Genomic DNA, 14,274 nt, shown 5'->3' on the forward strand with positions numbered 1-14,274 from the left:
AATCTCTGTGCACTCTCCCCTTCTGCCTTCGTAGCAAAACCCTGGCTTTGAGCCTGGCGTGCAACTGCCCAGCTAGAGGAGCACATTTCCAAGACGCTCTTGCAGCATCCATGGCTGCAGGGAAAATGCTTCAGAGGCCCACCTCAGACAAGGGGCACCCAAGCCCGGCGGGTGGAACACCCTTGAGTGTTTAACCTGGTGCACACGTGTGACAGCCAGTATCACTCCTGACCTGGCAATGGGGACTGGGGCGGGGTCCTGCCTGGCTACGCTCATCCCACTGCAATGTCAGGCCTGGCTTGGTGCCTGCTGGTCCAGGAATTTAGTTGGAACTGAGACCAATGGCTCTAGAAACAGCCTGGCTTTGGGCCCCTCCCAGCCAGCATGCGCTCAGTCAGGATGGGACACACGTGACCAGAGACTGACGGCAGTGGCACCAACACCCCCAGACTTGTTCCCATCTGCCATCTCGGTCCAACCCGGGGCTCCCTTCTGCACGTCTGCACTCTGCCTGCTATGCACCTTGCTAGTCCCACTCAGTATTCTCCTTATTTCAACCCCTTCGTCGACTGATACCAAGTTGGGCGACATGCTCCCTCTTAAGGGTCACATCTCTTGGGGAGCCCAGACACCCCTGAGCGGAAGTGTGGGAGAGCACTTCTCTCGTGGGGTTCACAGGCGGACTTTGTCAATCCCTGAGCAGAGGTAGCGGGCGAGCACGTTTCTCAGCAGGCTTACAAATCTCTCGAATCTCTCTTAGGAAGTGTCGTGGCCGCACACCTTCCCTCCTATCCTGGATTCCTCTTATATCCTCCTCTCCTGACTTCTTGGACTGTCTATTGGTCCTTGAGCCTCCTTCGAGGCCCCTGGCTCTATTTGTTTCTCTTTCTTTTGTTTCAGTGATAAAGTTAATCTGTTTAGTTGGCTCAGGGCCTAGGTCTTCTCCCTCCATCTCTGAAGGATTGAGGCCCTGGGACTCTTGTTCCTTTCCTTGACTAATCCAAGGGGCATCCTCAGGCTAGCCAGCCTGGCAAATTTCAGGTTGGCTGGTGGCTCTCAGGGACCCCACTGTTGACACTGGGAGAATGCCAGGACAAATGACTACCATCTGGCCAGGATCAATCAGACCCCCGTCATGTCAAGACATCCCAATAAGAAATGGGGGCAACTACAAGCATCCCGAAGGACTCTCTGCTAGGATGCATATTAGCTAATTGGGGAAAACTTAGGATGGTTTAAGAAAAAAAGAAATTAATTTTCTTTTGCAATACTGCATGGCCCCAGTACGAACTAGGGGACCAAGAGATCTGGCAAAAAAAATTGGGTCATTAAATTATAATCCATCTTGCAACTGGACTTATTTCGCAAAAGGCAAGGGGCTTCCCTGGTGGCGCAGTGGTTAAGAATCTGCCTGCCAGTGCAGAGAACACAGGGAAGATTCCACATGCTGCGGAGCAACTAAGCCCATGCGCCACAACTACCGAGCCTGCGCTCTAGAGCCTGCAAGCCGCAAGTACTGAAGCCCGTGCGCCTACAGCCCGAGCTCCGCAACAAGACAAGCCACTGCAATGAGAAGCCCGCGCACTGCAACGAAGAGTAGCCCCCGCTCACCACAACTAGAGAAAAGCCCGCACGCAGCAACGAAGACCCAACACAGCCAAAAATAATAAATAAAATAAAAATTTATTAAAAAAAAAAAAAAGAAAGGTAACTGGAGGGGAAGTCCCATCCATCCAAATGTCCATGACCCTATTCCATAATCCAGGCCTAAAGAACTGCCGGGTGTGCCTGGCTCACACCCCTTTCCAAGTGCCTTCTTCCCCCACAGGAGCCCGATGTTTTAGATGACCCCTTATGAGTCCATTTCCCTGGGGTCCACAACCAGGAACTCCTACCTCCCCCAATTCTGAGGGGCCACAGTCCTCCAGGCCATTTACCCCTACTGCCCCGTCTGGGGAGCTGGAGACCCCAGACCCCCATAAATCAGCTCATGGATTTGGCGTTTGGAATATTTAACAATACAGATAGGGTTGAGATAAAAAGGATTCAGGGATAACAGCAAAAAGCACAGTTACTGGCAGAGGCCCTAACCCCTGCACCATCTCAGGGTTTCCCACCCTTGCAAAGACCCATGGTGAGGACAAGATCCAGGAAGCCTAGATCAGAGCCACTGTCTCACTGAGAAAGGATCTGTTTTAAGTGTGGATAACAGGGCCACTGGAAGAACGAATGCTCCCTGTATGGGAAAAGTCCACCAGGACCCTGCACAATAGATCAAGAGGGCCACTGGAAGCGGACTGCCCCCAGTCCTGAAGGGGACTCGGGGCTCTCAAACCAATGATGGCTGAGAGGACCAAAGACTGACAGGGCCGGGGACCCAGGACCCTTCCCAACTCCCCAGTGACACATGGTCACTTCCCTGGAGGAGCTTTGGGTAACCCTTGACGTGGCAGGTAGGAAAGGTATTTTCTTATTAGATATGGAGACTGCCTACTCTGTGCTGATTTCCCTGGACCCCTGTCCTCCTAATCCTCTAAGGTAACGGGGATTGATGGAAAGCCCCAAACCAAGTGCTGCCCATGCCTGAGTGCCCCATTCCCTTGTTGGGAAATGGACTTGCTCACTAAATTCCAGGCATCCACCAAGAGAAACAATTACTCTTGGCCAGGGGAGCATGCTTCAGTCCCAAGTGAGAGGAGGTCTCCATTCCACCCCATCTAAGTTTTAAAACTATGGGCTGTTAAACTGGTTCACAGTGCTAGAACTAAAGGGTGCTTTCTTTTGCATTCCCCCGCTCCCAGACTCCCAATATCACTTTTCCTTTGAGTGGGCAAATCCGGACACTGTAATGCCATGAATGCCTCCACTGTGTGTGCTTATAAAATTCAAGCCGAGGGTGCGTACAGAATAGGAATGGAATGAGTGAAAAAATTGGGCTAAAAATCGTCCAGCTATCTGTAAAAATGGGATCACGTGAGGTTACAGGAAAGCCTCCTCAAAGGCCGGACTGAGGGCCATAATTTAAAAATTTCTTAAACCCAGGGAGGATCCCCCAAATTGTGTGTAAATAGATTACCAAAATGTGAGGCCACTGGTCTGACTAAACTAATCATACCTGATAGGAATTTGGGGGGAGGGCTTCTCCCCTAAGCTAAATAAGGAAAAGTAAAACATTCCAACATAGGTGAATGGGTATATCAGTCCTTCAGTATCACTGAGGTAGCCACCCAATTCTTTAAAAGAGCAAACAAAAAACTGTCCTTGTCTTACAAATCAAGTCTTTACAGGAACAGAGGTGTGGCTCCAAAAATAATCCAAAGCCCATCAATCCTTTTACCACTCCCAAAACCTTCCCTATTTATCTTAAGAGTTTTGTAAGTATTAAACAAAGGGGAAACCTAGGAGGAACTTGCCTATGCCTGTGAGATGCAAATGTCCTACCAGCAACTCTTGTCTCTGCCATCTTTTTTTTTTAAGTTGTTTTTTTTTTTTTTGCGGTACGCGGGCCTCTCACTGCTGTGGCCTCTCCTGTTGCGGAGTACAGGCTCGGGACACGCAGGCTCAGCGGCCATGGCTCACGGGCCCAGCCGCTCCGCGGCATGTGGGATCTTCCCGGACCGGGGCACAAACCCGTGTCGCCTGCATTGGCAGGCGGACTCTCAACCACTGCGCCACCAGGGAAACCCCAAGGAGTTTTTGATGTAGACCATTTTTAAAGTCTTTATTGAATTTGTTACAATATCGCTTCTGTTTCTTATGTTTTCATGTTTTGGCCGCAAGGCATATGGGATCCTAGCTCCCCGACCAGGGATCGAACCCACACCCCCTGCGTTGGAAGGCAAAGTCATAACCACTGGACCACCAGGGAAGTCCCTCTGCCATCTTTTTAAAATGCAAATTTTGAAAAGGGGCATAAATAATTTGGAACTTGCCAAGGACAAATAAAAATCTTAAACACCTTCCATAAATATTAGTAGAAAGGGTTTAGCCATCTAGATAAGTGAGCTTGATTTGTTCCATCTGCCAGAAACCCAATTTTAATCCAACCTCTTCTGTAGACTGATGGATTTTACATTGCTGTACCTGACTCATGGCTGAAATTTTGGAATGGGAACTACGAGTTTGTGTGTTCATTTGTATCTATATGTGTGTTGTAGATGTATGGTATTGCCAAAAATTAATTCATAAAAGAGCTCTATTGAATTGACTTAAAGGAAATTAAGCATATATATAAATGCTCAGAAATAGAAAATAATCTGGCCAGAATGAATTTCAGGTTCATGTCATCTGGAAAATATTTAGTACTAAACTGATATCTGGTATTGAAGGTGGCTTAAGCTTGTTGGTTTAATATAGACATGTCTTTGGTGTCATCAATGTTAAGTATAATACTTCTGTTGAACCTAGGTTTACTAGACCTTACATCTATTGCAAATTTGTCAGCAAGAAAAATAACTCAATGTGGAAAAAACAAAATTTAAGTTATGTGTTTTCAGTAAAAGGTGTGAGGAATGAAAAGAATACTGAAAAGTTATGCACGATCAGGGTTTTCTAAGATTGGACTGAATTTAGTTGGGTAAATGGATGTTGTTGGGAGTAAGCTAAGGTAAGACTTGGATTTGGTTTTTCTTTCTGTTAAGAGAACAAAGTTTTCTTGGAATGTTGTTTTTGGTAACAGATTGTCTTTAAGTGATCTGTATTTGTTTTTGAGATCTCTTGTAACTTTGGTTAAGAAATTAGTATTGTCTCACAGAGACCGATGATCTTGCTTGATCAAGTGTTTTAATTAAAACTTTTTGACAAACTTCCCAAGTTCCAATTTTAGTCGAAGCTCTTCTGACCTTCAGCCAGCTTTGGGCGGCTTTAGAGGGCTCCTGAGGCACCGCGGAGAGAAATATTTAACTAGGATTATTTATTTTATTTTCAAAAAAATATTGATTGATTTGGCTGCGTCGGGTCTTAGTTGAGGTACGTGGGATCTTTCGTTGTAGCGCAGGCTTCTTTCTAGTTGTGTTGGGTGGGTTCCAGGGTGCACAGGCTCAGTAGGTGCGATGCGCAGGCTTAGGTGCCCCGCGGCATGTGGGATCTTAGTTCCCGACCAGGGATCGAGCCCACGTCCCTTGCGTTGGAAGGCAGATTCTTAACCGCTGGATTACCAGGGAAGTCCCAAACTAGTATTATTTAGTATGCTAAATTACATAGAAAGCATTATCGCACGAGCCATAAAGCTACTTAAAAATATACTGTATGGATGAATGTTATTAATATAGACATTCTAAAAATTGTATAAAGTTTCTAAAATTTGGGTATGTCCTGGTATAAGGCTATAGAGTTCTAGTTGTTACCTTAAAATGTTATGTCACAACAATAACCAAGCTTCTTTATCAATTACACTGTAATCAGATGTTTAACTATGCCTTTTAAGTCTTTTGTTGTTGCTGTTGTTAATATTTATTTATTTATTTGGTTGAGCCGGGTCTTTGTTGTGTCAGGTGGGCTCCTTAGTTGCGGCATGTGTGTGGGATGTAGTTCCCTGACCAGGGATCGAACGTGGGCCCCCTGCACTGGGAGCACGGAGTCTTAACCACTGTGTCACCAGGGAAGTCCCTCCTTTTAAGTCTTTTGTCGTTTATAGACAGTTATTGTACTCTGATGCTGTTACAAAAGTGCTTCATCTTCAAAAAGATTCATAGAAAGGCTGGGGAAGCAGTTACAACAGTTCCACATCAAGATGATGGCTATGCGAGGATTCCAGCCCATACCAACTCAAAGCAAGAAGCTTCCCCCTGTCCCCCCACCCCTGGGACCCCCTAGATCAGGCATCTAGAGATTTTTACTCCCTGACAGGCAGGGTCAATGACGCTACTCAGCCCTGAAGCAGCTACAGAAGGCAGACCATTGCCCCTCTGCTTCCCATAAGATTATGGGAGTAAAATCTCTGAGGGGGGAATGAGACAGGAAGGGGGCAGGGCACAACCTTTAAAAGAATGACACAGCCCAAGGACACGACGTAAACCGATTAGAACTAAATGGCTCCAAGATGGCGGAAGAGTCAATTTCCACTAGACCCTGAGCTTCAGTATACACTCACTGAAACACATCAGGAAGGTAAATGACACACCTACAGGTGCCATGACAGTTCCATAGAGGTAAAAAAGTGGGCAGTGGCCCAATTCCTGGAAATCCCCATCCCCTCCTAAAATAGCTGGAATACTCCTCCCACTCGTTGACCTGTGAAATTACCCACCACTATAAAAACAGATGGCCCGGTACCCTGGTGCCTCTTTCACCTTTCGAGATGGCCCACACTCTATCTATGGAGTACTTATCTCCCTGAATAAACCTCTCCTCTCTTTTAAACAAACAAGCACAGCCAGGAAGGACCTCAGCCCTCACCGGTCCTTCTCCTTCTCCTTGTCCCCTTCGTGCAATGGTTTCACTGTGAATCTCCAGGGAACACTGGCTGTGGGGTCAGGCTTTGGGTTTTTCCCCATTCATCCCACCTCACCCAAACTGGGCTGCTCCTGTTTCTGGTACGTGTGGTCTGTGTTAATATCGATACATGCCCAGGTTACTACAGAAGTACACCATTTAGCAAATAAACAAAACTATCAAATTTTCACTGGAGTGAAAAGTCTAGTTTTGTCAATACTTTTGACCCACCAACTGCCCAACACATCAAGTAGCGTTACAATTTCAAAAAAAAATAAAGGTGCTCCGTATTCATCCATACTTGAAATCGTCAACTCTGCTTGATAGGGGCCACCTGGGCTGTGCACCAGCAGTCACGGTACCAGTGCCTGTCTTGGAGAGGCGATGCTGTGAGCAGAGGTCGGGGCCAGAGGTCCCGCCTCCTCCTCCTTCCTCGAGACCAGAAAGGAGGATCCAGATGCTGATGGCTTTCTTCTATTCCCCAGCATCAAAGACATAGGATAACATGCCTTTGCTTTTCCAGCCCCGTTCCAGTGTTTTGGTTCAATTCATTAATGCTGTGATACTGGGAAACTCAACCCAGCAAAACGTGCCCTACACACCGAGCGAGGTCAAGACAAGAGGATGTCCTGCACAGCCTTTCAGGGTAACAGGAACTCCCACCCTCTACCCACAGGCTAAGTCGGTATGTGACAAGCCATGAGACAAGCCCATGCCAAGCCTCCAGAGCTCAAAGAAGGAGTGGAGAGGACCAGAGACACAAAGAGAAGACAGGTAGGCTGAGGGTGAGAACACTGAAGACTGGGGGCAGCAGGTGACAGCTGAGCTGGGTGCTGAAGGACAAGCAGAGACTGGCCTGGGGACCCGAGCCAAGGGGGGACCAGCAGAGCAGCCCCCAGGCTGCACAGTGCATTCAGGGAATGGGGTGCGTCTGGGGCTGGAGGAGCAGCCCACAGCTCTGGTGTTGGGACATGGCTCTCAGGGGCACCCTCTACCAAAGGACTCCTGCTGCCACGCTAAGGAACACGACCGCATATGCTCCTACCTCCCAGCTTATCTCCATGCAGAACACGCCCGCTTTGAGAAAGTATTCACACCTCCCCACGCCTGCTGGCAGCTCCCTCCTGAGAGAGGAAGGGCAAGTCAGTGCAGACCTCGCTCTGGAAAGAGCTGGTGAGCCAGGTGCCCCACACTAGGATGCTTCCTCTCTGGTCCCCGGGACCTGGCTTCCCAGGGCAGCAGGGTCTCATTTGGTCTGGCAGAACTCTCCCCCGAAGCCTGCCACGTCACTGCCTAAGGAAGTGTTGGCCCTAAGTCCCCTTAACAGAACAGAGGTGCATTGTCTGAGACGTGCTTTATTGGGATGGCGACAAGAAAGCCTGTCCAGGAGCACGCCAGGCCCACCGCTGCCCTTACACGTCCCGAGCTGGAGATGGGATGGGCCCTCCGTGCCTGCCTTTGTACACGCTACGCCCTCCTCTTCCACTGAGCAGACTTGGGGGGCTTCAGGCCATACCTGTCATCTCTACGTGCCTCCTCCACCCAGACTGGGCTTCCTGCTCGGCCCCGAGCCCTGGTGTTCCTTCATGCAGCGCTGGCCATACCAGGTTTCAAGGCTGTGTCTGTGTACCTCTTCCTGTGAGAACGTGCTTCTAGAGGACACAGGTTTTGCCTTATTTTTGGATCCCCAGAGCTCAGCACAGGGCCCTCCAGAGTAGCTGTCCCACCTTAAACCCCCCCAAGTATGAATGTCAATGAAGGAATATATGAACATAAAAACAATGATAGAAAGTCTTCACATCTTGTCCTGAAACATCTGAAAAGAACTGGGGCAGTTTAACTTAGAGAAGCAAAATTCAGGGAGGGAATACAATTTTTATCTTCAAATACTTGAGCCTTGACTAGTTAAAGGCTAGTCAAGGAGAGTAGGAGAGACTCCCAGAGTGGTGCAGGAAGCTGCTGTGCATCCGGAAAATGCAGAACCAGCCCGAACTCCTCGCAGCCCTCTGGCACTGGAGGCGCCCAGCAGAAACCAGAGAAGTTCCTGATGAGCAACTGCAGACTTCCCTTCTGCGTGAGGGACGATTCTGGCTTAAAATAACACTCAGAGATGGCTTAAGTGGGTGGGATGTAGAGGGAGCAGGAACATACAAATGGCACAGGGGAAGAGACGCGGTATGATCGGTCGTCTCTTTTCTTGGTGACACCCCCAGGAAGGCCTCTACTTATCACCATAACTAGAAACCACAAGAATGAATATCCAGGGAGCTGGGAGAGGATGTGAGAACCTCAGAATGTGCAACCACTCAGTCCCATCACACAAACCACCACAGAAAAACAAATCAGCAAGGCGACCAAACCAACGCCGATGGCATCAGAAGTGCCCGACACAGCCCCCAGTCTCCCCTGCCCCCACCCCGAGAGATCCAGGTCGTCTTGGCAAGCGTGGTCTGGCCTCCACCCCAAGGTGACCCTGCTCTGTGGGAGGCTCCTGCTCATGACAAAGCAGTCAGAGCGGGGGCCACTGTTAACACACAAGCGAATCTGACGGACCACCTGACTGAACACAGCTCACATGCACTGCCGACCCTCAGGTCGCTACTCTTTCAGCAGTCTGAAATCCAAACGCTACACTGACCGAGCGATTCTCTGTCGCGTGGGACAGAGTACGGCGCTAAGCCAAGCACTTCAACTTGCAGTTTCACATCTGATGGCAAATGTCAGGCGATGCGGGGCCTCCTCCTCTACGTCCCCAGGAACTTGCACGGTCTGAGCCCCACTTGAGCTGAATGACACCATGTGGGCATCTGTTATCCAGGCAGCTGGGTGAAGAGAATATTGCACCAGTCACCTGGACTGTGGGCTCCATTCTCATCCCACCTCTGGGTCTCGTCTGTAAAACAGGAGAGGCTCGGAGAGCTGCTGGACACCAAGTAGGATGGGCCTTGTACAGACCAAACATGGCTTCCCACAGCTGCTGCCCGTTTCAGCCTGGGCCATGGGGGAGAGGCAGCTACAGGGGAGACTCACGAACAGCCGTCTCGCGCTTTCCAGATCTCTCCTGCGTGCGCTCCATCATCACCCTGATCGTCATGGCTCAATGAATACTTATTTTGTGCTGCGTACCAGGCACTCCTCTAGGTACTTGGGTTACATGAAAAAAAAAGGGCTTACATTCTAATAAGGGCAGGAGATGAGAGACAGAATAAATCTGTAAATGACGCTGAGGGTCAGGGCGGCCGGAGCAGCAGGCCTGGAGAGGCCAGGGCAGGCCTCGGTGGAGGCGGCGCCGTCGGCTTCCTGTCTGCACGCTCACACCAGGCCTGCTGCTTCTCCCTGTCCTCTGGGGACACTGGCAAAGGCTTGGGGCCAGGAAGGTGGTGGCACAGGCCTGTCAACTTTCCTAACAGCGGGTTCTGAGCCCAGAACTCTACGCTTTAGACACAGGGGGAATGTCCTTATGAAGTCTATGCTGGCAGGGCAGTGTCCCCTCCTGAGAGCCAGAGTGTGCTGTTCAAGGACTTCTGCGCCTTGGGCAAGCCGGGAAGAAAGAGAAGAGGACTGGCTGGTGCTCTTCTTTAAAAAGACCTGTGCCTGTGTGCGCTGCTGTCTTCCAGACACCTGCCAGGCGCCCTGCTCTGTACTGGCCGTCTGGTGGACCCTGCCAACAACCCAGAGTGAGATACTCTTACGACATGCTGACTTTCTGAGGAGGAAACCTGAGGTTCAGAAGCTGGAATCTGGACACCAGGCTGCCCAGGTCAAGGGCGTACATCTCTAGGCCACGCTGCCCAGTTCACTTTTAAACAGGGCTCTGAGTCTGTCTGGAGGGAATCCCGAGGTCCTGCTTCGGAATCCGCCCTGCCCCGGCCTTCCTGGCCGCGCAGACCCTGCTGCAGCAATTAGCAGGGACAGGCTCAGCGCCCCCGCTGTGGCCAGGGGCTCCCCTACTGGCAGAGGACTTTCTTATTTTGAGTTCACAAAGGCCTCCTCGCAATGCCCACCCTGCTATCTGTTCTGGGCCCTAAAGCCACCCGAGAGTCTGGCCCAAACACAAAGAAAGGTCTCAGACTCTCCCACCACAACCCGTTTTCCACACACATCACAACTCCTCCTCACCAGGTGAGCTCCCTTCCCTGGGGACATAAGTCTGGCCCAGATGTCCTGCTTGTGTTTTTTTTTTTTCCTGCCATTGCCACACAGCTTGTGAGATCTTGATTCCCCAACCAGGGATTGAACCCGGGTCCTCGGCAGTGAGAGTGTGGAGTCCTAACCACTGGACCGCCAGGGAAGTCCCACTTTCTGACTTCTGAGGGTTGTGATGCTGCTCTGTCACATATCCCCCAATCTCACCAGTGGCTGGGCAGCCACACTGGGATGCCACCGCACCACGCAGCGAGCACTGCTTGTGAGGAAGCGTCACCTCTGGCTGGGTACTGGTCTCTCCACGTGGCAAACCAAGACCAACTCACGAAGCTGCTGGATTCTGGCCTCCTCGATGACTGGCAAGGACACCCGGGGTCTGCGCTCGGGAACAGTCACACCTGGACTCACCTGTGCACTGTCAGGACACCTGCAAGGCATGTCACCCTCTTTACATCGTTCCCTTCAAAAGCAACCATTTCCCTCCCCATTCAAAAGTGGCTGCTGAGCTGTCTAAAGGATCCCACGGCAAATTAGTAATAAAAAACAAAAAACAGCCCCAACAACAAAAACCAAAAAAAGCGAAGTTTGTACCCTCTGATCCAAGCCCTCCCTCATTTCTGCTGCCGCTCTTGCCTGGGCCAGACCAGAAGACACAGCACTTCACAGACACGCCTCCCACGTCCCTGTGACTCCCTGGTGCTGCTCACGGAAGCTGCAATTTCTCCATGGATCCCACGGTCACCAAGCAAGTTCTTTCACTCACTGAGCAAGAACTGCTGGGAGAGGGTATTCTAGGGACAGTTTCCATGGCAACGGTAACTCGTTCATACCGCACACGGAGGGAGATTTTTCTTTTAAACATCATCGTTCTCTAGACTTTTGGAGAAACATATGCTGTGGAAGTGATCACAGTTGTGCTTCTGAAAGTTAGTCATGTTTCTTAACAGTTTTCTGCACGGGTCTTCACTTTTAGAAACGGAAGGACAGCCTGAGAACAAGGCACGTCATTAAGAAACGTTGTCTTGGTTCCTTTGATCTGCCTGATCTAGATGAAAGTCGACCTAACTGGAAGATAAGCCTTATATTCAAGAGTAAGACAACACTCTGATTGTCAGGTAAATAAAACCAGTAGTACTGCCTCGCCAGGTACCTTACCTCACTTCTGAGGGATTCCAGGGAAGTAAATGAGGAAAAAAGTGTGGCTTTGTCTCAAGTAATCAAAGTACTCTAGAATATTCCCTTTCAAAATTCACCATACGGGACTTCCCTGGTGGTCCAGTGGTTAAGAATCTGCCTTCCAATGCAGGGAACGTGGGTTCGATCCCTGGTTGAGGAACTAAGATCCCACATGCCATGGGGCAACTAAGCCCACGTGCCACAACTACTGAGCCCGTGTGCCTCAAAGAGAGAGCCCACGTGCTCTGGAGCCTGCACGCCACAACTACTGAGCCCGTGAGCTCTGAAGCCCGCGGGCCACACTAGAGAGCCCGCGCTCTGGAGCATGTGTGCAGCTAGAGAGCCCATGTGCCACAACTACTGAGCCTGTGTGGTTTGAAGCCCACGTGCCCCAAGTGGAGAGAAGCCCACGTGCTGCAAAGAGCCTGTGTGCTGCAACAAAAGATCCCGCGTGCTGCAGCTAAGACCCAACGCAGCCAAATAAGTAAAGTAAAAAAAAATTCACTGTATGAAGAATAAAAATGCCATATCCTGAGGACGTAGTATCTCAAGGAAGGATGTGGGCCCCTCAGTAATGGATGAGATCTCAAGTTTTAACCTCAGTAAAGGTAACACTACCTATGCTGCCACTAAACTCAAACCTTCATCAATAGAGTCTTTTACATACAACCAGTTCAGATGACTTCTGCAGGTGAATACTGGTACTACAAACACACACAATTTCTCATTGGATCAGTAACTATTAAGATGCAGATATGGCTTATGACAAATAAGCAATCAAAAATAATATGAACATTTGTGTCTGTATAAAGAGTGGCCATTTCATTAGGGCACGTGGTAAACTGATTTCTCCTAAAGGAGTTTAACTTCTAGTATTCCATTTGTCCTTGAAAACAATTTCAAACATGTCCAAGGCAACAGGATCAGAAGAAACTCGGCTGCAGCCACACCTTTGCTTGGCAGAGCTCCGCTTCACCCCCGCAGCTCCTGCAGGGCCATCTTGCACAGGAAGCCCTGCACACTGTGCTCCCGGAAAAGTGCATGCTGAAAGGGGATGGGTCTGGAGGAGAAAGGAGAATGCCTCAAGTGAAAAAATGAGGGGACTTGTTTTTTTTTCCCGTAATCACAAAGGTTTGAAAGTACCAGTAAGGTGAAAATGACCGGCTCTATTGTTAGGTCAAAGGGCACTGACCCCTCCATCCTTCCCTGACCCTGGCTGGGGACCACAGGCCTGGCGCTCCTCCCACCACAAGGCTCTCCCGCCAGGCCCACCTCTTCTCCCCGGCCTCCCCAGGCACTGTCTCTGGGGCTCAGCACTGGTCCTCTCCTCTGCTCTGATGAGCTTCTCTCACTTGCCGAGGCTTCCCGGGGTCTCTCTCCCCAGTCTCCACCTATGTGTAAAGGTACCTCAAACTCGATGTGTCCAAACCTGTTCTCCCACCCCCAAACTTTCCCACAACCTGTCCTGTTTCGTGGGCAGCAACCCTCTCCTTTCTGCTGCTCTGGCCGAAAACCAGGACAGTCATCCTTGGCTTCTTCTCACTCACCCATTTCTAATCCAGGAGTAAACGCAGTTGACTCTTATTTCAAAACATACCCAGAATCCAACCAGTCTCACCAGGGCAGCATCATCTCTTACCTAATTAGGGCCGACAGCCTCCAAATGGCGTTTCTGGCTTCTCCTCACGCCCTGGGATGAATTTGCAACACAGCTGCCAGAACACGGGTTTGAAAGCCTGAGGCCACTCTTCTTCTTCTGTTTGAACCCCCCAGCTCCTCCCATCTCAGAGTAAAAACACATCTGCATCACCTCTGTGGCCCAGTTGGCACCCTGACCAAATGCCCTCCACTCTGCTCCAGCTCGCTGCTGCGCTCCGGCCTCGGCCAGGTACTCTTCCGGGAGACGTGCGCGGATGCCTCCCTCGCAGCCAGGCCGCTGCTCAAGCATCCCATCCCCACCCGAGCCCCAGGACCTCTGGAATGCCTGACCCTGTCCTGTGACGTTTTTCATGCCATTTACCACTTTGTTCTATACTAGATACTGTACTATTGTTTACTGACTGCTCTCCTATTAGGACATATGCTTTAAGAGGCGAAGGATGTATCCCAAATACCCAAAACAGTGCTCTGCCCGTGGTAGACAGTAAGTATTTGTGACTGAGTGACCAGACTTTCATACTTGGACCACCACCGACAAACCCAGAACCCAAACAGCACACCAATTAATGTGATAATATCCCCGTGAGATTAAAGCATCAAACTGACTGATGAGTTTATTACCCTCTTTATGTAACCATGTAGGTGTTGGGAAACGGCTGTGAGTCTAATTCATGTACTGAATCACAAAAAACAAGAGAGGAAAATTACATACTTCATGGAGAACAAACCCAGAACTGCCAAGGCCTGGCGTTTCTCCACACGGGGGCGCGCCGGGGCTCCCGAGGCTGAGGCTGACGGCCACTCCCGACTCCCATCCTGCTCAGGTCACCAGGGGGGCCATCTTCTCCCTTTATTGCCTTT

The sequence above is a fragment of the Lagenorhynchus albirostris genome, chromosome 1, assembly GCF_949774975.1.
Source record: "Lagenorhynchus albirostris chromosome 1, mLagAlb1.1, whole genome shotgun sequence".
In the NCBI taxonomy this organism is placed as follows: Eukaryota; Metazoa; Chordata; class Mammalia; order Artiodactyla; family Delphinidae; genus Lagenorhynchus; species Lagenorhynchus albirostris.